Below are 27,787 nucleotides of genomic sequence, written 5' to 3'. Positions count from 1 at the left end.
CTCTTTATTTTTTTATTATTATTATTATTTTTTGTGATACACAGGCCTCTCACTGTTGTGGCCTCTCCCGTTGCGGAGCACAGGCTCCAGACGCGCAGGCTCAGCAGCCATGGCTCACGGGTCCAGCCGCTCCGCAGCATGTGGGATCTTCCCGGACCGGGGCACGAACCCATGTCCCCTGCATCGGCAGGTGGACTCTCAACCACTGCGCCATGAGGGAAGTCCCTGTCTTTCTCTTTCTGACTTACTTCACTTAGTATGATCATCTCCAGGTCCATCCATGTTGCTGCAAATGGCATTATTTCATTCTTTTTTTATGGCTGGGCAATAGTCCATAAAAAAAAAGAAAGAAAGAAAGGGAAGAAAGAAGGAAGGAGGAAAGAAAGGAAGAAAGGAAGAAGGAAGAAAGAAGGAAAGATGGAAATAGGGAAAGGGAAGGGGAGGTAGGAAGGAAGAAAGGAAGGGAGAGAGACAGACATATGTAAGTATACACGTGTGTGTGAATACATATTTCCAATTACAGCAAGTTTAAGAAGAGCTGCAGGGAGGGGGAAAGACAAGTACAGTTGACCCTTGAACAATGCAAGGTTAGGGGCACCCACACTCCCTGCAGTCAGAAATCCTCCAATAACTTATTGTTGGCCCTTTGTATATATGGTTCATTTTGGACTGTGAAACTTACTATTGAAAAATGTCCCCATACAGGTGGACCCCCTTGCTGTTCAAGTGTCAACCATAATTTACAGTTCAATTGACTTGATGAGTCTTTTTCAATTACATTTTAATGTCTGTTTCTTCTAGAGCTTTCCATTTAATCCAACCCTTCCCATCATATTTCAGAAAGCCATCGAATCATAACAATACATAAAACCTCTCTATATTTAACGTGAAGACCCTTTACTCCCCTAATTCTGGGCCTCACTGTCCTCACTACGAAGTTGGGATCTGATGACCTCAACAACTGAGTACAAGATAGTATTTAGGTTTGAAGCTGCAGATGGAGAGGAGAGAAAACTTAATTCATAACTTTAAGATCCTACGCTTCCCTTGGTAGGAATAACTTCGCCTCTCAGTGATCTGGGTCTGGGAATGGGAGGGAGGTGCAGAGAGAAGACGCCCCTGACCCTCTCCCATGAGCTCCCAGGCTGGGTTAGGCCAGAGTGGAGAGCAGTGTTCAGTCTCTGACATCCTAATATAGAACATTCTGAAATATTTATTATGTTTTTAGGGTGCTGTGCTGGGTAGAGAGGGAGTAATGCAAGGAGTACATGACCCAAGGAGAGACACGCATAAAATATTTAAGTTTTTTTTTAAAAAAAACTATAACATTTTGACCATAAAGAAAAAATTTTTTAAGAAATTTTTCTCTAATGCGGGTCACGGGTCTCTTATTTCTTCTGGCTGATTCCAGACTACTTTTGTGATGCTTAAACCCCTGCACCAAGCATAGCCCTGCGAAGCTGCGAGGGGCTGTGAGCCAACAGGAGGAGCAGAGCTCTTCCTTGAGGTTGGGGGATCCTCCCAAAGCTTTATCCTGCTCAAGCCACCCCCTGCTTAAGGCTTTATGGCTCCCTTCTGTCTGTAGGATAAAATCTGTGCTCTGTTATTAGCCTGGCTGAAAAGAACCTGGATGATGTATCCAGGTCACCCCTCCAGACTCCATACCCCCCAGATTCTCCACTCTGACCCACGGAAAGCTAGATGCAAGTCTCCAAGCCCCCATGCTGTCTGTGCCCTGTGTCCTGAGCCCTCCTGTCCACCAGGAAGGCTCCCCGTGCCCCAATCGTCCCTCTTCATGTGCTCATGTCACACTGGCCCTCGCCTGCCCCACTCAGGTGTAGCACCTGTCACTTGACCTAACAGCCTACTTGCCTGTCTCTCTCCAACTGGGGGCTCCCCCAGGGACAAAACTTGCTGCCCTGCTGGTGTACAAGCCCCAAACTCAGCAAGTGCTTGTTGAGTTGAAGTGAGAAGCTCCTTCATCTTGTGTGTTTTCCACTAATGGCAAGTGTTCTCCAGAAGTGGAAAGGGACGTTGGATCTGGAATCAGGAGACCCAAGCTTGAGCTCATCCTGCGGCATAGTGACAGTGATACCCAGTCATGAGAAGATAAACCTGAAAGCTCTTTAGGTACCTAAGAGATTATAGGCATATGATCTCCACAGATGAGAATCCCATCACACCAGAGGCTGGGCTGCAGTTTCTCCCTAGATGAAGCCCAGAGTGTTGCACTCCGTGGTGGTGCCTCTGATGCCTGGAACTATAGAGAAGGGGGCATTCTTGTCCCTCTCAGATCCCTCATAAGGGATAAAAAAAATAGGAGAAACAGGTGTGGCTTATTTAAAAGAGACAACACAGCATGTGCTATCTGGAAGACACACACACCAGAACAAGTCCCTATCTGCCCATCTACCCCATGCCCTTCAGGCCAGCAAGTTCAGAGCTATCATGAGTTTTCTCTAATGGTAGGCACACAGAGATCATACAGACCTAGTCAATAAGATTTACAATGAAGGTCTGAAATCCCCTTACGGATTTGAACGGAACTAGAAGAGGAATAATATCAAGAGCAAGAAAGATCTTTCCTTGAGTTTCTTTTGAGGTCTAGATTTGGGAATATGGGCCAAGATGGTGGTTATGATTTATCCCTCAGGAAAAAACGAATCCCCGCAAATATGCAGATCTAAGAAGGAAAAGTAAGAAATAATCTAGCTTTGGGTGAAAATTAAGAGAGAAACCACTTGACTTCTTTCTGTTCTCAATGAGTCTACTCACGATCAGCACAATCAGGGTGCGTTACTCGTAGAAGACGGTAACTGACATTTTGACCTGCCAAGTACATCAGACAATTAATTAGGGAAATCTGCTCTTCACTAAGCCCATCTGGGTCTTGGGAGGCTTGTCTGATTGGGTAAGTCTCAGTGGGAAGGGAGCCCTATTAAACACAAAGACATGATGAGTGGGTTCTCAGTTCCTTAGGGATCCTGGCAGCTCTATACCAAGGCTGGGAAAACAGAAGACACTCTGAAGCAGCCCCGTCAAGAGAGCATTTCCAGTTCAGATGACCTTGGCTGCCATATTGATCCCGCTTGGAAGAGGACTCACTCCAGAAGCACCCGTCAGCCCAAAGCCTGCTGACAGAAAATCCTGTTTCTTTTTGCTCATGACGCTCTCATTTATGCAAACCTTTCACGAAAGGTAATCAGTGTCACTCTCTACCCTATCCTTATCCATGAGAGCCTCAAAATTTTTATTTTGTATGATTAAATCCTCACAAAAGCCATGTTGCCAAATCTATGAATAAGAGTTTCAAACGGGCGATGTTTGTGAGTCCTTGGATTCTCCAGTTATACTCATGTCTAGTCTCTTCATGGGTGAGGCAGCCCTAAGCCCGGCATAGGGGCAGGACCCACCCTCTGAGAAAGCCCAGAGCCTCCGCGATTCTTCCCCCACATAGGAACCCAGTTCTGCACATCTGGCAACAAAGACTTGATGGTCCCCAGACCATGGTCTAGGTATAAACTCACTCAGGGACTCATCGCTGAGTCCCTGAGTGAGTTTATACCTAGACTTATCCGAGAGGGAAAGTGAGATAAAACTCTCTTCCCATTGATGGTTTTCAGAGAGTGAGCACGTTGACCCCGGGAGGCCGAGGGCGACTGGACAGGCGCGCTGTGACCTCCTGGCCCCTCCCACTGGCCTTCTGGGGGCGGGATCCTAAGCAGGGCAGGAAGTTCGTCCAGAGAGCAGCGTCCCTGCCCCAGGCTCGTCGCTCACCGGCTTCCCTACGGCCAGGCCACATAGAGACCTGGGCCTTCGTGTTTGTGTCCAAAAGCTCCAGCTCCAGCCCGCGACGAGGTAAATTTGGCATTAAAAATGCTGCGTAAAACATACTATTAACCTTGCTTCCGTGCAAAGCTCATAAGGATGAGCCGCGGCGGGTGTCGGCTTTCTCCCCAGCGCAGCGCTGCAGGGACCATCTTTTACATTCCATTCTGAACTTCGCAGAGCAGGTGGCCCGACGCTGAAAGGGGACTCACGTCCTTGTCCATTAGACCGGGTTTTAAAACAATTTGCAGAATTTGCGGGAAAGTATCTTGTTTTCATCTCACAAGAATATGTGAGCCCAGGACCTGACCTACGTGAAGCTCTGCAGCTAAGTGAAGACAGAATCTCTGAGGGTGACTGAGATGCAGGCAGAAAATAGTGTTTGCTGGCACGCCGGGTTACACCAAAGGTATCCATCCTGGGTTAGCATCATTAACAGTTACTACACCACTGACGCCGGAATCCCCATGAGACCAAAAAGCAGTGGCAACCACCCCTCTGTCTGGCTTCCCTTCCCTCGGCTTTAGATGAGCTGATTCCCTAGTTCCCATCCCATTGGCTTGTCTGGGTGTTTTCCTTTCTGCTCCCTCCTTCAGTGATGGTTAACAGACTTTGGGAACCCCTGCGGCAGAGGATACCATGCCCCCTGTCCAACTCTGGCTCCAAGCCTCAGGTTACACACCCTGGTGATGAGAAATGTGAGTTGCAGCAGGGCTGGGGGGGCGGGGGGGGACAGTGGAGCTGAAATGGGAAGGATGCTCCAGAAAGAATCTGCAGGGCACTCTTGTGGCCACTTGATTCTGGGGGTGAAGCTAAGGAAGGGCTTGGGGAGAAGGCGAGAAGGCAGAGGAGAATCAAGGAGGCATAAACACATAAGGGCCCTTCCTACACATCTTACCACCAAGCTGGCATTTAAGAGAGGAAATGTAATAAAGAATCAAGATTTATTTCTCGATTGTGGCAAATGTTCTCCAAGGCCTGTGATGTGCAGTGTGTTACAAGTAGTTTTTAAACAATCCAAGAACCATGAGGGAGCTGCAGGGCCAGCGGGGAGAGTTGTAACTGCGCTTTCCAGGGAGTTACGTGGTTGGTCCGAGTTTTGAAGAACCGGTTCATCAGAGGCCAGAGGGCTGGGAGGTGTGTGCCTGAAAGAACACGACACATTTGGGGGATGTGTTTAGAATACCTGGAGCATAGCATTCAGGAATGAGGGTAGTGGTAGAAAAGATGCTGCAGAGGTAAGAAAGGGCTCTACAGTCATGATGAGGAATTTGAACCTCATGGGAAAATGGGTCTAATGACCCAGCGTACAGTTTAGAAATGTAATTTTCTTAGATTTTTTTTTATTGAAACGTTGATTTACAATGTTGTGTTAGTTTCAGATGTACAGCAAAGTGATTCGGTTATATATACATATATTTTTTTTCAGGTTCTTTTCCCTTATAGTTTATTACAAATATTGAGTATAGTTCCCTGTGCTATACAGTAGGTCCTTGTTAGTTATCACTTTTTTTTTAACATCTTTATTGGAGTATAATTGCTTTACAGTGGTGTGTTAGTTTCTGCTTTACAACAAAATGAATCAGTTATACATATACATGTTCCCATATCTCTTCCCTCTTGCGTCTCCTTCCCTCCCTCCCTCCGTATCCCACCCCTCCAGGCGATCACAAAGCACCGAGCTGATCTCCCTGTGCTATGCGGCTGCTTCCCACTAGCTATCTACCTTACGTTTGGTAGTGTATATATGTCCATGCCTCTCTCTCGCTTTGTCATAGCTTACCCTTCCCCCTCCCCATATCCTCAAGTCCATTCTCTAGTAGGTCTGTGTCATTACTCCTGTCCTACCCTAGGTTCTTCATGACATTTTTTTTTCTTAAATTCCATATATATGTGTTGTCTTTCTCTTTCTGACTTACTTCACTCTGTATGACAGACTCTAGGTCTATCCACCTCATTACAAATAGCTTAATTTCATTTCTTTTTATGGCTGAGTAATATTCCATTGTATATATGTGCCACATCTTCTTTATCCATTCATCCAATGATGGACACTTAGGTTGTTTCCATCTCCGGGCTATTGTAAATAGAGCTGAAGTGAACATTTTGGTACATGACTCTTTTTGAATTATGGTTTTCTCAGGGTATATGCCCAGTAGTGGGATTGCTGGGTCATATGGTAGTTCTATTTTTAGTTTTTTAAGGAACCTCCATACTGTTCTCCATAGTGGCTGTATCAATTTACATTCCCACCAACAGTGCAAGAGGGTTCCCTTTTCTCCACACCCTCTCCAGCATTTATTGTTTCTAGATTTTTTGATGATGGCCATTCTGACTGGTGTAAAATGATATCTCATTGTAGTTTTGATTTGCATTTCTCTAATGATTAATGATGTTGAGCATTCTTTCATGTGTTTGTTGGCACTCTGTATATCTTCTTTGGAGAAATGTCTGTTTAGGTCTTCTGCCCATTTTTGGATTGGGTTGTTTGTTTTTTTGTTATTAAGCTGCATGAGCTGCTTATAAATTTTGGAGATTAATCCTTTGTCAGTTGCTTCATTTGCAAATATTTTCTCCCATTCTGAGGGTTGTCTTTTGGTCTTGTTTATGGTTTCCTTTGCTGTGCAAAGGCTTTGAAGTTTCATTAGGTCCCATTTGTTTATTTTTGTTTTTATTTCCATTTCTCTAGGAGGTGGGTCAAAAAGGATCTTGCTGTGATTTATGTCATAGAGTGTCCTGCCTATGTTTTCCTCTAAGAGTTTGATAGTTTCTGGCCTTACATTTAGGTCTTTAATCCATTTTGAGCTTATTTTTGTGTATGGTGTTAGGGAATGATCTAATCTCATACTTTTACATGTACCTGTCCAGTTTTCCCAGCACCACTTATTGAAGAGGCTGTCCTTTCTCCACTGTGTATTTCTGCCTCCTTTATCAAAGATAAGGTGACTATATGTGCGTGGGTTTATCTCTGGGCTTTCTATCCTGTTCCATTGATCTATCTTTCTGTTTTTGTGCCAGTACCATACTGTCTTGATTACTGTAGCTTTGTAGTATAGTCTGAAGTCTGGGAGCCTGATTCCTCCAGCTCCATTTTTCTTTCTCAAGATTGTTTTCACTATTCTGGGTCTTTTGTGTTTCCATACAAATTGTGAAATTTTTTGTTCTAGTTCTGTGAAAACTGCCAGTGGTAGTTTGATAGGGATTGCATTGAATCTGTAGATTGCTTTGGGTAGTAGAATCATTTTCACAGTGTTGATTCTTCCTATCCAAGAACATGGTATATCTCTCCATCTGTTTGTATCATCTTTAATTTCTTTCATCAGTGTCTTATAATTTTCTGCATACAGGTCTTTTGTCTCCTTAGGTAGGTTTATTCCTAGATATTTTATTCTTTTTGTTGCAATGGTAAATAGGAGTGTTTTCCTGATTTCACTTTCAGATTTTTCATCATTAGTGTATAAGAATGCCAGAGATTTCTATGCATTAATTTTGTATTCTGCTACTTTACCAAATTTATTGATTAGCTCTAGTAGTTTTCTGGTAGCATCTTTAGGATTCTCTATGTATAGTATCATGTCATCTGCAAACAGTGACAGCTTTACTTCTTCTTTTCTGATTTGGATTCCTTTTATTTCCTTTTCTTCTCTCATTGCTGTGGCTAAAACTTCCAAAACAATGTGAATAAGAGTGGTGAGAGTGGGCAACCTCGTCTTGCTCCTGATCTTAGTGGAAATGCTTTCAGTTTTTCACCATTGAGGATGATGTTGGCTGTGGGTTTGTCATGTATGGCCTTTATTATGTTGAGGAAAGTTCCCTCTATGCCTACTTTCTGCAGGGTTTTTATCATAAATGGGTGTTGAATTTTGTTGAAAGCTTTCTCTGCATCTATTGAGATGATCATATGGTTTTTCTCCTTCAATTTGTTAATATGGTGTATCACGTTGATTGATTTGCGTATATTGAAGAATCCTTGCATTCCTGGAATAAAGCCCACTTGATCATGGTGTATGATCCGTTTAATCTGTCTTGGATTCTGTTTGCTAGTATTTTGTTGAGGATTTTTGCATCTATGTTCATCAGTGATATTGGCCTGTAGTTTTCTGTCTTTGTGACATCCTTGTCTGGTTTTGGTGTCAGGGTGATGGTGGCCTCGTAGAATGAGTTTGGAAGTGTTCCTCCCTCTGCTATATTTTGGAAGAGTTTGAGAAAGATAGCTGTTAGCTCTTCTCTAAATGTTTGATAGAATTCTCCTGTGAAGCCATCTGGTCCTGGGCTTTTGTTTGTTGGAAGATTTTTAATCACAGTTTCAATTTCAGTGCTTGTGATTGGTCTGTTCGTATTTTCTATTTGTTCCTGATTCAGTCTTGGCAGGTTGTGCATTTCTAAGAATTTGTCCATTTCTTCCAGGTTGTCCATTTTATTGGCATAGAGTTGCTTGTAGTAATCTCTCATGATCTTTTGTATTTCTGCAGTGTCAGTTGTTACTTCTCCTTTTTCATTTCTAATTCTATTGATTTGAGTGTTCTCCCTTTTTTTCTTGATGAGTCTGGCTAATGGTTTATCAATTTCGTTTATCTTCTCAAAGAACCAGCTTTTAGTTTTATTGATCTTTGCTATCGTTTCCTTCATTTCTTTTTCATTTATTTCTGATCTGATTTTTATGATTTCTTTCCTTCTGCTAACTTTGGGGTTTTTTTGTTCTTCTTTCTCTAATTGCTTTAGGTGCAAAGTTAGGTTGTTTATTCGAGATGTTTCCTGTTTCTTAAAGTAGGATTGTATTGCTATAAGCTTCCCTCTTAGAACTGCTTTTGCTGCATCCCATAGATTTTGGGTCATTGTGTCTCCATTGTCATTTGTTTCTAGGTATTTTTTGATTTCCTCTTTGATTTCTTCAGTGATTACTGCGTTATTAAGTAGTGTATTGTTTAGCCTCCATGTGTTTGTATTTTTTACAGATCTTTTCCTGTAATTGATATATAGTCTCATAGCATTGTGGTCGGAAAAGATACTTGATACAATTTCAATTTTCTTAAATTTACCAAGGCTTGATTTGTGACCCAAGATATGATCTATGCTGGAGAATTTTCCATGAGCACTTGAGAAAAATGTGTATTCTGTTGTTTTTGGATGGAATGTCCTATAAATATCAATTAAGTCCATCTCGTTTAATGTATCATTTAAAGCTTGTGTTTTCTTATTGATTTTCATTTTGGATGATCTGTCCATTGGTGAAAGTGGGGTGTTAAAGTCTCCTACTATGAATGTGTTACTGTGGATTTCCCCTTTTATGGCTGTTAGTATTTGCCTTATGTATTGAGGTGCTCCTATGTTGGGTGCATAAATATTTACAATTGTTATATCTTCTTCTTGGATCGATCCCTTGATCATTATGTAGTGTCCTTCTTTGTCTCTTCTAATAGTCTTTATTTTAAAGTCTATTTTGTCTGATATGAGAATTGCTACTCCAGCTTTCTTTTGGTTTCCATTTGCATGAAATATCTTTTTCCATCCCCTTACTTTCAGTCTGTATGTGTCTCTAGGTCCGAAGTGGGTCTCTTGTAGACAGCAAATATATGGGGTTTTTTTTGTATCCATTCAGCCAATCTGTGTCTTTTGGTGGGAACATTTAGTCCATTTACATTTAAGGTAATTATCGATATGTATGTCCCTATTGCCATTTTCTTACTTGTTTTGGGTTCGTTATTGTAGGTGTTTTCCTTCTCTTGTGTTTCTTGCCTAGAGAAGTTCCTTTAGCAGTTGTTGTAGAGCTGGTTTGGTGGTGCTGAACTCTCTCAGCTTTTGCTTGTCTGTAAAGGTTTTAATTTCTCCATCAAATCTGAATGAGATCCTTGCTGGGTAGAGTAATCTTGGTTGCAGGTTTTTCTCCTTCATCACTTTAAATATGTCCTGCCAGTCCCTTCTGGCTTGCAGAGTTTCTGCTGAAAGATCAGCTGTTAACCGTATGGGGATTCCCTTGTGTGTTATTTGTTGTTTTTCCCTTGCTGCTTTTAATATGCTTTCTTTGTATTTAATTTTTGAGTTGGTTAATCTGTGTCTTGGCATATTTCTCCTTGGATTTATCCTGTATGGGACTCTCTGTGCTTCCTGGACGTGATTAACTATTTCCTTTCCCATATTAGGGAAGTTTTCAACTATAATCTCTTCAAATATTTTCTCAGTCCCTTTCTTTTTCTCTTCTTCTTCTGGAACCCCTATAATTCGAATGTTGGTGCATTTAATGTTGTTCCAGAGGTCTCTGAGACTGTCCTCAGTTCTTTTCATTCTTTTTTCTTTATGCTGCTCTGCAGTAGTTATTTCCACTATTTTATCTTCCAGGTCACTTATCCATTCTTCTGCCTCAGTTATTCTGCTATTGATCCCATGTAGAGTATTTGTAATTTCATTTATTGTTTTGTTCATCGTTGTTTGTTTCATCTTTAGTTCTTCTAGGTCCTTGTTAAATGTTTCTTGCATTTAGTCTATTCTATTTCCAAGATTTTGGATCATCTTTACTATCATTATTCTGAATTCTTTTTCAGGTAGACTGCCTATTTCCTCTTCATTTGTTAGGTCTGGTGGGTTTTAATCTTGCTCCTTCATCTGCTGTGTGTTTTTCTGTCTTCTCATTTTGCTTATCTTACTGTGTTTGGGTTCTCCTTTTTGCAGGCTGCAGGTTCGTAGTTCCCGTTGTTTTTGGTGTCTGTCCCCAGTGGCTAAGGTTGGGTCAGTGCGTTGTGTAGGCTTCCTGGTGGAGGGGACTAGTGCCTGTGTTCTGGTGGATGAGGCTGGATCTTGTCTTTCTGGTGGGCAGGTCCACGTCTGGTGGTGTGTTTTGGGGTGTCTGTGGACTTATGATTTTAGGCAGCCTCTCTGCTAATGGGTGGAGTTGTGTTCCTGTCTTGCTGATTGTTTGGCATAGGATGTTCAGCACTGTAGCTTACTGGTCGTTGAGTGAAGCTGGTTGCTGGTGTTGAGATGGAGATCTCTAGGAGATTTTCGCCATTTGATATTATGTGGAGCTGGGAGGTCTCTTGTGGACCAGTGTCCTAAAGTTGGCTCTCCCACCTCAGAGGCACAGCACTGACTCCTGGCTGCAGCACCAAGAGCCTTTCACCCACATGGCTCAGAATAAAAGGGAGAAAAAGTAGAAAGAAAGAATTAGTAGAAGTAGAAAGAAAGCAAGAAAGAAAGAAAGAAAGGAGGGAGGAAGGGAGGGAGGAAGGAAGGAGGGAAGGAAGGAAGGAAAAAAATAAAGAAAGAAGATAAAGTAAAATAAAATAAAAATATAATAAAGTTATTAAAATAAAAAAAAATTATTAAGAGAAACAAAAAACGGACGAATAGAGCCCTAGGACAAATGGTGGAAGCAAAGCTATAGAGACAAAATCTTACACAGAAGCATACACATACACACAAAAAAAGGAAAAGGGGAAAAAATCATAAATCTTGCTCTCAAAGTCCACCTCCTTAATTTGGGATGATTCATTGTCTATTCAGGTATTCCACAGATGCAGGGTACATCAAGTTGATTGTGGAGCTTTAATCTGCTGCTTCTGAGGCTGCTGGGAGAGATTTCCCTTTATCTTCTTTGTTCTCACAGCTCACAGGGGTTCAGCTTTGGATTTGGCCCCGCCTCTGCGTGTAGGTCGCCTGAGGGCGTCTGTTCTTCGCTCAGACAGGACGGGGTTAAAGGAGCCGCTGATTCAGGGGCTCTGGCTCACTCAGGCCGGGAGGAGGGAGGGGCGCGGAGTGCGGGGCGGGCCTGCGGCGGCAGAGGACGGCGTGACGTTGCACCAGCCTGAGGCGCGCCGTGCGTTCTCCAGGGGCAGTTGTCCTTGGATCCCGGGACCCTGGCAGTGGCGAGCGGCACAGGCTGCCCGGAAGGGGGGTGTGGATAGTGACTGTGCTCGCACACAGGCTTCTTGGTGGCGACAGCAGCAGCCTTAGCGTCTCATGCCCATCTGTGGAGTCCGCGGCTCGCGCCCGCCTCTGGAGCTCCTTTAAGCAGCGCTCTTAATCCCCTCTCCTCGCGCACCAGGAAACAAAGAGGTAAGAAAAAGTCTCTTGCCTCTTCGGCAGCTCCAGACTTTTCCCCGGACTCCCTCCCGACTAGCCGTGGTGCACTAACCCCCTGCAGGCTGTGTTCACGCCGCCAACCCCAGTCCTCTCCCGGCACTCCGACCAAAGCCCGAGCCTCAGCTCGCAGCCCCGGCCGCCCTGGCAGGTGAGCAGACAGGCCTCTCGGGCTGGTGAGTGCCGGTCGGCCCTGATCCTCTGTGCGGGAATCTCCCCGCTTTGCTCTCCGCACCCCTGTTGCTGTGCTCTCCTCCGCGGCTCCGAAGCTTTTACCCTCCGCCACCCGCAGTCTCCGCCCGCGAAGGGGCTTCCTAGTGTGTGGAAACTTTTCCTCCTTCACAGCTCCCTCCCACTGGTGCAGGTCCCGTCCCTATCCTTTTGTCTCTGTTTATTCTTTTTTCTTTTGCCCTACCCAGGTACGTGGGGAGTTTCTTGCCTTTTGGGAGGTCTGAGGTCTTCTGCCAGCGTTCAGTAGGTGTTCTGTAGGAGTTGTCCCACGTGTAGATGTATTTCTGGTGTATCTGTGGGGAGGAAGGTGATCTCCGCGTCCTCCGCCATCTTCCCGGAAGCCCGCCCCCAGTTATCGCTTTTAAGTGTAGTATGTGTATATTTTAATTCCAATCTCCTAATTTATCCCTACCCCCCTTTCCCCTTTGGTAACCATAAGTTTGTTTAGAAATGTAATTTTAATAACTAGGTAGTGTACACAAGAGTGGAAATACCTTGTGGGAAGGAGGCTGATAAGGAGGCCATTGAGGAAGGTCACAGAACGGATGATAAGGGCTGGTCTAAGGCAAGGGCCAGCAGAGAGGATGGGGTGTATCTGAGAGAATCTCGTGAGGAGAATAAGAGATGTAGAGATATATTGGGTGAGAGGCTTAAGAGTGAAGGGGAGTCAAGGATGAAGGGAGGTGTGTGACTTGAGCAGTTCATTGTATTTTCTTTTCCAAGGACTGAGGGAACCCTTTCCCCTTTCTTTGATCTTGAAAGGGTTCATTATGAATCCCCTCCCCTTCCTCACCCTCCCAGAAAGGAAGACACAAAATCTTTCCAGAACTCTCAAGACATTCATTGTCATACTCATTCATTATACTACTCCCCAGTAGGAAGCTGCTTTAGGCTGGGGGGTTAGCTTTGGTTAATATCGGGTGCCTGGTGAGATGTGTGTCACTGGCTCAGCCTTCTTCAGCCTTTCATTTCATTTATGAGAAGGGGGGAAGAACCAGAATCTTTTCCTGCTTGAAACAGATGTTAGCTCATCTCTTGGACACAGCTGATCAATAAACATTTAAAACTCAAGACCTCGTTCCCATCAGTGTTGCACCATCCATAAAGTTGGCATTCCAAAGGGACAGGGCCCTTCCGTCTTTGCCAGGTTGGGAGCCTATAGTTTTACAGTAATGCAGCCTATGCAGTTGAGTGTGTCCCTTTTTGATTCAATTGCAGTTTTTGGCTCAAGGAATCTCACATTGTCTGCTATAGTCCTGGCTTATCACCAACGACTAATGCACAGTCCTGTAGCTGTGAGCCCATCGTTGGCTGGAAGGATTGGTCAAGCTTCTAAGAGTTGACTTGCAAACAGGTAGAGGGGATGCTGGAACTTGATGCACGGACCAAGTCAAATATTCTGAGCTATTCTGCAACAGCGAATTGCTTGTGAGGCACCTGTTCAGGTGGTTTTGAACATCTTTAAATCATTGGTTTGTAAAAATGCTATTAGTCCCTTGACTGTTCCATTTACCACAAACTTTTACATCTATAAAAACCATCTTCTCCATTTAAAATGTATTCTATACTCTTTCTAATTCATTATGTAACTCTGGGCTAAGAGAAGAGAAACATCTGTCTTCAGCTGTTGTTTAGAGTTACTCCACAAATGTAGATTTCCATTAAAAAAAAAAAGAAAAAGGAAATAGAATCTAGAACAATTCTTCTACCTGATTTTGATTGCACTTCCTCAGGGTATTTTTTAGTGTGGCAGGCATATTTATTTTTATTCATTGCACTGTGATTTTCAATTATCTTTTTAAAAAGCCTTTATTTTAAAATTCATACAAAAGTCTTAGTCTGCTACAGTTTTGTGTCTTAATCAGTAAAGCGTGGTTTAAATGAGTATACATGTTTATGAGGGCCTCTTAGATAATAAATCCCCTACTCTTAACAGTTCTGACATTTCTGAAACTGAACAAATCAACCATGATGTTTCACACAGCCTCAGGGTGGCCAGATTTAGCAAGTAAAAATACGGGATGTCAGGTTAAATTTAAATTTCAGATAAATAACAGTTTGGCTTTTTAGGATAGGTATGTTCTACGCACTATTTAGGACATACGTATACTAAAAAAATATTCATTATTTCTCTGATATTCATATGGGGTGTCCTGTATTTTAGCTGGCAGACCGAAAGCTTCTGTAAATTGAAGGTTAACATACAAACCCAGAAAGTCTGGCTTCCTTGACATTCTGTGTTTTTGCACAAGAAAATTTCAACTGTTGGAATATTTTCTTTTGAAATGTAGCCTCTCTCTGTGTGTAAGAAGAGTGTTTTTGACAGGACAGTGTCATGCTTGATTCTTAGGAAATGAGCCTATAGACCATCTTTCAAGGAAAAACACTAAAGGAACCTGTAAGGGCAAATAGCAGATTCTGTGGTTGCATGAAAAGATGGTTCTCGCTCCATTTCACTCACAACTTGTGAAACAGAGCGAGGATCCGGTCTTCTGGGATTAATGCAAGTCATAGGCCATGAAGATCTTAGCTGGGTCTGTAACTAGGACTGTCATATGCTCTAAATTTGGGCTTTTTGTAGCCATTTCACTAAACTGAATTTGACAGAGACAAAGGATTCCACTTATATTCCAATGAAAATTGCTTTACTATTAGACAGACCCTCTTAAGCATGTGTCACTTCATAAGGGGAAGTTAAGGATCATTCTTTTCATAGGATCCCACCTAGAAAAAAGCTCCTATTATCTCACTTCCAAATTCCTTTGAAAAGTTGCTGACCTTAATTTCCCCCTTCTTTCCCAGGATGAGAAGATTAAGAGAAAAAAAAAAAAAGAGACTCACATGTGCATGAGGTCATTTAAAGACAGCCCAATTAATAAAGACATTCTATGGCGTCCATGTTAACCCAGCCCTTAATTTGCTACCCCCTACACTGCCTTCTGAGTGCTGGTTAGTATCATGTGTGGACCTTAGCGATGGAGCTTTCCTAGGCGAGGAAGCTGATGCCCAAAGAGGGGCTTGCCTGGGCCAAAGTCACACATCGAATAGGAGATCCAATTGGATCTCACACTCAACCTTCCTGAATCTTTTCCCCAACAATTCTTTCTGTCTCATCCATTGACTCTATACGTATAGGTGAAAACTCACTCAGGTGTATGATTGTTTAAAGAGTTGCCAGCTGGGACTTCCCCGGCGGTCCAGTGGTTAAGCCTTCGCCTTCCAGGGCAGGGGGTGTGGGTTTGATCCCTGGTTGGGGAGCTAAGATCCCACATGCCTCGTGGCCAAAAAACCAAAACATAAAATAGAAGCAATATTGTAACAAATTCAATAAAGACTTTTAAAAAATCATCCACATCAAAAAAAAAAAAAAGGTCACCAGCTCACCCATGTTCACAGCAGCATTATTCACAATCGCCAAGAGTTGGAAGCAACCCAAGTGTCCATAGACGGATGAATGTGAAAAAAAAATGTGGTCCATACAGACAGTATTCAGCCTTCAAAAGGAATGGATTTCTGAGATATGCTACAACATGGGTGCACCTTGAGGACCCCATGCGAAGTGAAATAAGCCAGGACAAAAACTGTACGACTCCACTTACATGAGAGACCTAGAGTTGTCAGATTCATAGAGACAGAAAGTAGAAGGCTGGTCACCAGGGGCTGGCGGGGAGGAGGGAATGGGGAGTTATTCAGTGGGTACAGTTTTAGTTTTCAGCAAGATGAAGAGTTCTGGAGATTGGCTGTCAACGTGTGAATGTACTTACACTACTGCACTGTCCACTTAAAAATGGTTATAATGGAAAATTTAGTGCTATATATTTTTTACCACAATAAAGAAAAGCCTCATCGGACAAATGAATCTGATTTTGTGAGAGTCTAAGGCACTTGCCTCAAGTGCTTTGCCGATAAGAATTGGGTTTAAAATGGAGAACAGACCTTAAGTATTCAACTATGTAAAAGATGTAAAAGTGGTTAAGAAATCTGTATCTAGGGTGACGTTGGTGACCTTTGAGAGGAAGGATGGAGCGCTTTTCAGGTGGCCCAGAGTGGAGTAGGACAGAGAGCTGCAGACAAGGGCTCTGAGAAGGCCATCCTGCCCCAGGGCACCCCCCTGCACTCTGCCCTGTGGTTCAGGAGATTCAACTCCGTCAAGTCGCCCTGGAAGAGTTACATTCTAAAACCGCTGGAGCAACACACTGGGCTTCTCTTCCCGGCTTCCCAACAGGTGTCCACTTTGCAATCTCTTCTCTGCACTGGATGCCCCCTTCTTTGAACTCCCAAAGCCCCTGAACCCTTTCTTCAAAGCTCTCAGCAAGGGATGTGATTTACGCGCTGTAGTTCTCTGTCCACCGCCAGCTCCCTGAAGGCAGGCATGGTTCCTCCCTTGTTTTTCTTGTGACTCAGCAGCTGCCGTCGTGTTCGGTACAGAGCAGGCTCACAAGGACTAATTTCTAAATGTCTGGGTCAGTCAACAAGCAGCTGAGAAGAGCGGTGGGGCTGTGAAGCTCAGCTGGGTGGTGGTGAAGCCAACTTGCTGAAGCCATCACTGAAGTACTCCTTTGCATCTGCTCAGCAGCTATAAAAATGGACTATTCTCCCCAGACTCTCCAGCATGATGTGAAGGGCTCCTACAGGAAGCACTGAAGCTGTAAAATCAACCATTTCCAACTTTTAAGATGGGGGACGTTTTTAAAAAGCATATCATTTAATCGTTCATATTTCAGTCCTAACTATTTAATAGCTACAAATAAAACACCGTAAAGCTTCCCTTTCTGATACTTAATGAGAGCCAGCACTAACTGTACAAATAGACACAACCACACCTTTCAGTGTTTTAGCAGAATGTAGTCAGTGTGTATGTGAATATATATATTTCCAAAACACTTTTTGCCAATAACCTTAATAATTGGACTTATTAAATATTCTTTTCGCTTCTGTGGGAATTAAAGTGGCAAATAATAATCCTTTGTGAAATCTCCCTCTGTGACTGCCAATGTCCTGTAGATTTTCTCTGTAGAAAAGAATTTGAAAAAGAATAGATATATGTATATGTATAACTGAATCACTTTGCTGTACACTTGAAACTAACACAACATTGTAAATCAACTACACTCCAATATAAAATAATTTTTTTTAAATTTTAAAGAGAGACATTTAAGTTAAAAAAAGAAAAAAGAAAAGAAAAGAAGTTGCCAGGACAGATGATTGGACTGAGTATGTTCTGGGGCTGAGATTTGAGAGTCTGCATCAGTGTTTTAAGTTACAATGTTACAGGTGAACCACTGAGAACTGAATCTAGGTCCACATTGGAACCGAAATTTATTCACTGCCAACCACCTCCGTAGAAAAGCAAAACAAGCTAATGACTTACTGTATTACAATAAGTGATTTTAACAGAAACATTTTCCTTTTTTTTTCTCCTATGAAATTCCTTTTCTTTTCCTCCTATGAAAAATCAATTCTAAACGTCTTTGTCTAAGGTTGAAAGGTTACAAAGCCATTTGAAAAGTCATTAGCTTGTTTTGGAAGTTGGAAATTGAGATGTTTCAAATACATATTCAACAAAATCGGGAAACATTGAATTCTCCACTTTCATCTTTTCTACGGAACAAAATATCCAAGGATTTAACAAAAATTACTTGCACCTAAAATTCTCCTCTAATGAGGACGAAGACAACCCCATCTCTCTTTATTTCATGTGCAGTGTACACTTCAACACCATGGTGACATTTCAGATAAATTTCTGATTGGATGAAATAAAGTGGATTTTTTGGTTATCAATTGGCTTCCTCCCTAACGGACATTTGTTCTTTTTCCCAAAAATTCAAAAATAAGGACTTCCTGTATCTGCCCCTTGCTATTACTACATGGTTCCCTTTAGATTATGTGTCACTGTGAGACCTCAGGTGGTACAGCTTCTACTCTGAAATGATCTGAGAACACTGTTGGCAGTGCCTTGCCTGGAATATCATAATTTGATCCCATAATACAAGACTTTCCAATCTGGTATTTAAAAAATGAAAGCCAACATCTGCTCTCCTTGGGGTCTAAGCTAATTACTCTTAACTCAGCAAAACTACCTTTTCATTTCTCCTCCCAGATAGCTAGTTTTTATAACTGACAAGGAATACTCAGAGCAAGATTTGTAAAGCAACAATTTCTTGATGGATGCTAATGATTTCCAGATGTCCTAGTGTCTCCGCTCTTCTTGTTGTAGCATTTTAATATTTCCTTCAGCCTATTTAGGTTTTTACCATCGAAGTTCTTCTGTCATGAAACGATCGCAAAAATTAATAGCGTCAACCTCAAGTACTGGCGTCTATCTAAGCTGAAATAGGGATGGTAGAACTGCAACACATAGAAGTCATATCAAGATGAAACATGGAATAAAATAACACAAAAATAATCTTTATGAAAAAAATCTTCCCTTGAATACAGTACGGCAGTTCCTCAAAAAATTTACAGTAGAATTACCATATAATCCAGCCATTTCCACTTCATGCAAAGAAATGTTCTTGGTAGATTACAACATTTACGGGCTGATGCAGCAACTTAAACTGGCCATTTCCCTTTATTTTTATTCCCTTTTCCCCTTAACATTGTATTCCCTCTGGTCTAGAAACAGTTCTCCTTCCAGAAAAGGAATGCCTTGGGGCTGGCAGTGTTATCAATTTTATTCTATTCATAAATTGTCCAGCTTTAAGCATGCATTCGTCCAGCTCACTTCAGAGCATGAATCAGAATAGAATATGCTAGATCTCGCTCCAAAATAATTTCTAACACTCCATCACATCCCTTTCAGTCTGGTGAAAAAGGACTCTAGTTCTATGGAACTAGATTTTTGGCCCATTCCGTGTGAAGAGGCCTCTGGTCATTGCCATAGAATTTAAGTCCAGGGAAAGAGTTATGGAAAGCAGATAATGCGTGATGAGCTTACAGACAACAGTGAGGTGTCTTGGTCTCCTCATCTATCATTCTAAGGGCTATGGGGTCAAATCCCTAAGAAAGTGTGACCTGAACCCTCTAATATTTTGTTTGGGATTCCATTTAAACAGAAAATGAGCTCAAAATAGAGTTTTAACCATGTCTAATAGCCTAGAGGAATATCTACTTTTAATGAATGATATATAGCAGTTTAAAAAATTACATTGTTCTGCTCCCCTGTATCTCAAAGGTACTGCTTTAAAATTGGGAATATCTGCATAAATAAATATCATAATAACATTGTTAATGTCATTTTGATTACAAAAAAAATCTCATACTTCGTCATAGACATTGTCTACAGAGAAATGTTAACCATTGTGCAATTGAAATCAGGCTCATGGTCTGAAAGATATTAATTCAACTTTAAAAGTTGTAAGATGATTTTAATAGAAGTTTATATAACATCTGTCAGCATTACTACCATATTTCTCCTGTTAACAAATTTACCAGACACTCTTAACACTGGAAAATCAAAGATTGTTGGGAAAGATTTTGCAGGCCAAGAAAAAACTATAAGGTAAGATTTTCTGATATTATAAAATATTTGAAAGCTATATCATTTCATACTTTGAAGTTTCCAGAATTTATCTGTATCTCCAATCTTTTCAATCATCTTAGCTTTAGAATATTTTCCAACTATCTACACTCAAAACTTAATTCACCCATTTCTCAAGCATTGAATGAATATAAAAGATCTCAGTTTTTTATGCCACTGGGGAAGAGCTTTTTCAGGCATGATCACTTGTATTGATGACTCTGTTCTGGCACTCGGTAATGGAAGCAATAGGAATTGAAGTTTTTGAATATCAGGACATCATTATGGTTCCAAGATTACCCTCCTTTTCTGTTTCCTGGTTTGCACTTGACTGTTCAAATGGAACAAGTAACTAAGTTAACCAACTCATGTAGCTGGTTCTTACAGTCAAGAAAGTTCCATGGAGAGGGCTACTCTACAAATGTTCAAACTGAGAATAAGATGCTGATCCCAGAAGGAAAAGATATATGGGAACTAGGTCAGGAGTTGATTTTCCTCTTCATTTTTCACAAGGGCCTTTTCTACCTCTACTGCTCTTGTCTGATGGTGACCCAGCTCATGAGAAGTCTATTTTAGCATCTACCATTGTAGCAAGAACCCTCTCGATAAGCAGAACAGAAACAGCTACAATGGTAACATGATTTCAACCAGAAACTAGATTTGCCTCCAGGGAGTGAAGGCAGCTCTGTGCATATTAAATTCTGTATGTGGTTGAAATCTGCTTCTCGTTTACTGGGTCTGAAAGGGAATAAAATGCATGTTTGGATTTTTAGGTCCTTTATCTGTCATCAGAGGAATATTTTCATGTGCCTTATGTAATTCTTTCAAAGATGACACCAAGAATAACCTGCAAAACTTATGCTGTTTAGATTTGCTCAATTCCATCCAAATATAGCAGATAACGTTACTGCATCTATCTTTAATGTCCTGAAATATTCCAAGTTTGACTTAAGTAAAAGAGAAAACATTCTTCTTTCTATTATTTCCTGACTTGTGAACAGCTATTTATTATAATTCTTACTGGCGAAACTTTCCTTTGGGGCACCTAGAAGGTGCTCATAGAATGCCCCTCGAGGCCTTTTAAAAATACAGGTGCCAACCACATATATAGTCAACTGACCTATGATAAAGGAACAAAGGCAATACAATGGAGCAATGATAGTCTTTTCAACAAATGATGCTGGACAGCCACATGCAAAACAGTGAATCCAGACACAGATGTCACATCCTTCACAAAAATAAACTCAAAATGGATCACAGGTGTGGAGAAAACGGAACCCTCTTGCACTGTTGGTGGGAATGTAAATTGATAGAGCCACTATGGAGAACAGTATCGAGGTTCCTTAAAAAACTAAAAATAGGGCTTCCCTGGTGGCGCAGTGGTTGAGAGTGCGCCTGCCAATGCAGGGGACACGGGTTCGTGCCCCGGTCCGGGAAGATCCCACATGCCGCGGAGTGGCTGGGCCCGTGAGCCATGGCCACTGAGCCTGCGCATCCGGAGCCTGTGCTCTGCAATGGGAGAGGACACAACAGTGAGAGGCCCGCGTACCACAAAAAAAAAAAACTAAAAATAGAATTACCATACAACCCAGCAATCCAACTACTGGGCATATACCCTGAGAAAACCATAATTCAAAAAGAGTCATGTACCACAATGTTCAATGCAGCTCTATTTACAATAGCCAGGACATGGAAGCAACCTAGATGTCCATCGACAGATGAATGGATAAAGAAGATGTGGCATATATATAGAATGGAATATTACTCAGCCATAAAAAGAAACACAATTGAGTTATTTGTGGTGAGGTGGATGGACCTAGAGTCTGTCATACAGAGTGAAGTAAGTCAGAAAGAGAAAAACAAATACCATATGCTAACACATATATATGGAATCTAAAAAAAAAAAAGGATCTGAAGAACCTAGGGGCAGGACGGGAATAAAGATGCAGACATAGAGAATGGATTTGAGGACACGGGGAGGGGGAAGGGTAAGCTGGGATGAAGTGAGAGAATGGCATGGACATATATACACTACCAAATGTAAAATAGCTAGCTAGTGGGAAGCAGCCCCATAGCACAGGGAGATCAGCTCGGTGCTTTGTGACCACCTAGAGGGGTGGGATAGGGAGGGTGGGAGAGAGATGCAAGAGGGAGGGGATATGGGATATATGTATATGTATAGCTGATTCACTTTGTTATACAGCAGAGACTAACACCATTGTAAAGCGATTATATTCCAATAAAGATATTTTCAAAAATTAATTAATTAATAATAATAATACCAAACTTCCAGGCAGTTGTAAGGATTGAATTAAGTAGAAAAAAAATGGATCACAGACCTAAATGTAGAACACAAAACTATAAACTCCTAGAAGATAACAAATAAGAAAACTTAGATGACCTTGGTTATGGCAATGACTTTTTAGGTATGATACCAAAGGCAAGAGTTCATGAAAGAAGTAATTGATAAGCTAGACTTCATTAAAATTAAAAACTGCTCTGTGAAAGACAATGGCAAAAGAATGAGAAAACAAGCCACAGACTGGAAGAAAATATTTGCAGAAGGCACATCTGATAAAGGACTGTTGTCCAATATATATGGAGAACACTTAAAACTCAACAATAAGAAAACAAACAACCCAGTTAAAAAATGAGCCAAAGACCTTAACAGACACCTCACCAAAGAACATATACAGATGGCAAATGGGCATATGAAAAAATGGTTCACATCATGTGTCGTCAGGGAAATGCAAATTAAAACAAGACACCACTACACGCCTATTAGAATGGCCAAAATCCAGAAAACTGATAACACCAAATGCTGGTGAGACTGTGGCGCAACAGGAACTCTCATTCAGTGCCGGTGGGAATGTAAAATGGTACAACCACATTGGAAGAAGTTTGGTGATTTCTTACAAAACTAAACATACTCTTACCATATGATCCAGCAATCTCACTCCTTGATATTTACCCAAAGTAGTTAAAAACTTATGTCTACACAAAGCCTACACATGGATGTTTATAGCAGCCTTATTCATAATTTCCAATACTTGGAAACAACCAAGATGTCCTTCAGTTGGTGAAGGGATGAATAAACTGTGGTACATCCAGACAGTGGAATATAATTCCTTGCTATCAAGCCATGGAAAAGCACGAGGAAGCTTAAATGCACATTACTAAATGAAAGAAGCCAATCTGAAAAGGTTATATACTGAATGATTACAACTGTATGACACTGGAAAAGGCAAAACTATGGAGGTAGTCAAAAGATCAGTGGTTGCTAAGTGGAGGGTGGTGGTGGTAGGGATGACCAGGAGAAGCACAGAGGATTTTTAGGACACTAAAAACACTCTATATGATACCATAATGAAGAGTATATGTGATTATACATTTGTCCAAACCCACAGAATATACAACACTAAGCGTGAACCCTAATGGAAACTGTGGACTTTGGGTGATACGTATGTGTCAATGTAGGTTTATCAACCATAATAAATGCACCACTCTGGTGGGGAATGCTGATAGTGGGGGAGACTGCACATGACAGGGTAGGGATATGGGATATCTCTGTGCCTTTCCCTCAATTTTGCTATGAACATAAAACTAGTCTAAAAAAGTAATATCTTAACTGTCTTAATACATTAAAAAACTCGCCAACAAGAGATGTCCAAATTCTTACTTGAGTTTTACTGAAACCACATTCCTGACAGTGGGGGGTCACACCTGTGTATTTGAAAAAAGACTCCATATAATTTTGATGAGCATCTTAGTTGAAATCATTGGCATTGTATTAACACCTGCTATACAGACTGCGTTTAACAATGAGACATTTTAAACCTTTGACATGGGTACTAAATGGTGGGGGATGATGGAGGAAAAAGATTATATTTTACTCCTCCTTCATTAACCATGCCTCTTCTGCTGGTATGCGAAAACACACAACAATGTGGGAATTCTATTACTATCATAGATCTGCTTCCTTAGAGTTCTAGTGTTAGGTGTGATACCATTTTTTAATGCCCAGTACTGCTTTTCAGTACATCAACTGAATGAATTCTCTTCCGTTGTCTCCCCAATCTCTATTTTCCAATTTCTGATTCTGTTTGCAGTTTGGACACACAATATATTCTTAAAATCTATTTAAAAACTGCTTCCAGGTTCTCTGAAGAGGACCCTGGAGAAATGCTACAAAAATTGCATCACAAGTTCTATATAATATAGATTTTCTTTTTAATTCTATATTACATCATTGGGTTTTTTTAACATCTTTATTAGAGTATAATTGCTTTACAATGTTGTGTTAGTTTCTGCTGTATAACAAAGTGAATCAGCTATATATATACATATGTCTCCATATCTCCTCCCTCTTGCGTCTCCCTCCCACCCTCCCTATCCCACCCCTCTAGGTGGTCACAAAGCACCGAGCTGATCTCCCTGTGATATGTGGCTGCCTCCCACTAGCTATCTGTTTTTCATTTGGTAGTGTATATATGTCCATGCCACTCTCTCACTTTGTCCCAGCTTACCCTTCCCCCTCCCCGTGTCCTCAAATCCATTCTCTATGTCTGCGTCTTTACTCCCGTCCTGCCCCTACATTCTTCAGAACCTTTTTTTTTTTTAGATTCATATATATATGTTAGCATACAGTATTTATTTTTCTCTTTCTGACTTACTTCACTCTGTATGACAGTCTCTAGGTCCATCCACCTCACTACAAATAACTCAATTTCGTTTCTTTTTATGGCTGAGTAATATTCCATTGTATATATGTGCCATATCTTCTTTATCCGTTCATCTGTTGACAAGACACTTAGGTTGCTTCCATGTCCTGGCTATTGTAAATAGAGCTGCATTGAACATTGTGGTATATGACTCTTTATGAATTATGGTTTTCTCAGGGTATATGCCCAGTAATGGGATTGCTGGGTCATATGGTAGTTCTATTTTTAGTTTTTTAAGGAACCTCCATACTGTTCTCCATAGTGGCTGTATCAATTTACATTCTCACCAACAGTGCAAGAGGGTTCCCTTTTCTCCACACCCTCTCCAGCATTTATTGTTTGTAGATTTTTTGATGATGGCCATTCTGACTGGTGTGAGGTGATACCTCATTGTAGTTTTGATTTGCATTTCTCTAATGATTAGTGATGTTGAGCATCCTTTCATGTGTTTGTTGGCAATCTGTATATCTTCCTTGGAGAAATGTCTATTTAGGTCTTCTGCCCATTTTTGGATTGGGTTGTTTGTTTTTTTGATATTGAGCTGCTTGTAAATTTTGGAGATCAATCCTTTGTCAGTTGCTTCATTTGCAAATATTTTCTCCCATTCTGCGGGTTGGCTTTTTGTCTTGTTTATGATTTCCTTTGCTGTGCAAACGCTTTTAAGTTTCATTAGGTTCCCTTTGTTTATTTTTGTTTTTATTTCCATTTCTCTAGGAGATGGGTCAAAAAGGATCTTGCTATGATTTATGTCATAGAGTGTTCTACCTATGTTTTCCTCTAAGAATTTTATAGTGTCTTGCCTTACATTTAGGTCTTTAATCCATTTTGAGTTTATTTTTCTATATGATGTTAGGGAGTGTTCTAATTTCATTCTTTTACATGTAGCTGTCCAGTTTTCCCAGCACCACTTATTGAAGAGGCTGTCTTTTCTCCATTGTATATTCTTGCCTCCTTTATCAAAAATAAGTTGACCATATGTGCGTGGGTTTATCCCTGGGCTTTCTATCCTGTTCCATTGATCTATATTTCTGTTTTTGTGCCAGTACCATACTGTCTTGATTACTGTAGCTTTGTAGTATAGTCTGAAGTCTGGGAGCCTGATTCCTCCAGCTCCATTTTTCTTTCTCAAGATTGATTTGGCTATTCGGAGTCATTTGTGTTTCCATACAAATTGTGAAATTTTTTGTTCTAGTTCTGTGAAAACTGCCAGTGGTAGTTTGATAGGGATTACATTGAATCTGTGGATTGCTTTGGGTAGTATAGTCATTTTCATAATGTTAATTCTTCCAATCCAAGAACACGGTATATCCCTCCATCTGTTTGTATCATCTTTAATTCCTTTCATCAGTGTCTTATAATTTTCTGCATACAGGTCTTTTGCCTCCTTAGGCAGATTTATACATAGGTATTTTATTCTTTTTGTTGCAGTGGTAAATGGGAGTGTTTCCTTAATTGCCCTTACAGATTTTTCATCATTAGTATATAAGAATGCAAGAGGTTTCTGTGCATTAATCTTATATCCTGCTACTTTACCAAATTCATTGATTAGCTCTAGTAGTTTTCTGGTAGCATCTTTAGTATTCTCTATGTATAGTATGTGAGATTACTTTCTGATGGAAAAACAAAACTTTGTTGTAACTGTCCCATGTGATAAAAAAAAAAAGTGTACATGCATTTCTGTTTTTTCTGCTTTTCCACATGCAAGAAACAGTAGCAAAGCTAAGACCAAGGAAGTAAAAACAATACACCACCTTTCCCTCCCCCATGAAACACTATCACCACCAAATTTTCTTCAGCTGATGGAACGAGGGAGTTAACTGCAAAGCCAGAATCCAAACCTATGTACCTGGGAAGAAAACCTTAGGGCCCTTTTCTCCAGCAGTGGTTCTCAAAGACTGACCAGACAGCAACACTGGCATGGCCTGGGATCTTATCAGAAACTCCTGGTGAGCCCCAGCAATCTATGTTTTAATGAGCCCTGCTGAAGTTCAAGAACCTGGTAAATATGAATGCCATTACCACTCATGCAATAGGAGCCCACGGAGGAAGGTGGGAGTGGGGCAGGATTTTCAAACAAGAAAGCGTGAGTGAAAATGAACCATTGCCTTCTGAATGCAATGGAATGGTTGGTACAAATAAACCAAAGAAATAGAAATTAAATTAATAGAAAATTAGTGTCTCTTCGTTTTTCTTCAAAGAGCATCTAATCCAATTAATATTTATATTTTGTTGCTGTTTTAATTAAAATCAATTTTTATTAAAAATTCTAAAAGAAACGTACTGAGCGCTAAGTATGTTGAGAGGGCTTTAAGTGCACCTTCCCATTTCGTTTATACATCATCCCACAAGGTGGGCACTATTATCCCCATTTTACAGATGAGAAAACAGCTTGAAGAGGTTAAAGTAACTTGCCTGAAGTCACAGAGCTGGAGTAAGCAGCAAAGCCTGAATTTAGAAGTGGGTCTATCTGACTCAGCGTCTGGGCTTGCTCAGCATTTGTTGTCCTCTGTTGGGTGGATCTTCCTGGACAATGAACTTGAGGATAATCTTAGACCCTAACCCAGAACCATGTGTGACTCACCTTGCTCCTTTACCCCTTGGATACCAGCTGCTTCCACTTTCTGTCCATTATTTCTACTGAAGATCCCTACCTCGTGCCTCCCCCTTCGACCCAGGTTTTATTCTGCTGGCCAGTGAGTTTTCCTTAATCATGACTTTCAACCTGTCAGAGCCAAGTTCAAAACTCTTAAATACTAAATCTCTCTTTCCTTTATGTCCTCCTGTGAGGTCTCACCTGCAGCAATGGTTCAGGTGCTCTCCTGGCTACAAGCCTTGGTCTGTTACCACCTCTCCTCTCAAATCTGTTCCCTCCTCCCTAGATTGGATAGTCTCCTCCTGGTCTCAGGAACATTCGATGGCCACCCAGCTCCATTCTTCAGCTCATGTTGTCTTCTAGACTGGAATACTCTCCCCTTTCTCTTCTGCCCATTCAAATCCCACCCCTGCTCACCTCCTGGCTTGAGCCCACCTTGACCCCTTCCTCCCCTGCCCTCCTTCAGCTCTCACTGAAATTAAAAACTGGTGCTTCTGGTCTTTTCTTCCTTCACCTCAAAAAGTCATCCTGAGAGGGCTTCCCTGGTGGTGCAGTAGTTGAGAGTCTGCCTGCCGATGCAGGGGACACGGGTTCGTGCCCTGGTCCGGGAAGATCCCACATGCCACGGAGCGGCTAGGCCTGTGAGCCATGGCTGCTGAGACTGCGCGTCCGGAGCCTGTGCTCCGCAACGGGAGAGGCCACAACAGTGAGAAGCCCACATACCACACACACACACACACACACACAAAAAAGTCATCCTGAGAGCCCTTAGGGACAACTATCCTTGTCCAGTTTGTCACGTGCCCCTACTTTACATTCTTT

Source organism: Orcinus orca, chromosome 15 (genome assembly GCF_937001465.1).
Source record: "Orcinus orca chromosome 15, mOrcOrc1.1, whole genome shotgun sequence".
NCBI lineage: Eukaryota > Metazoa > Chordata > Mammalia > Artiodactyla > Delphinidae > Orcinus > Orcinus orca.
This window is presented reverse-complemented; position numbering follows the sequence as displayed.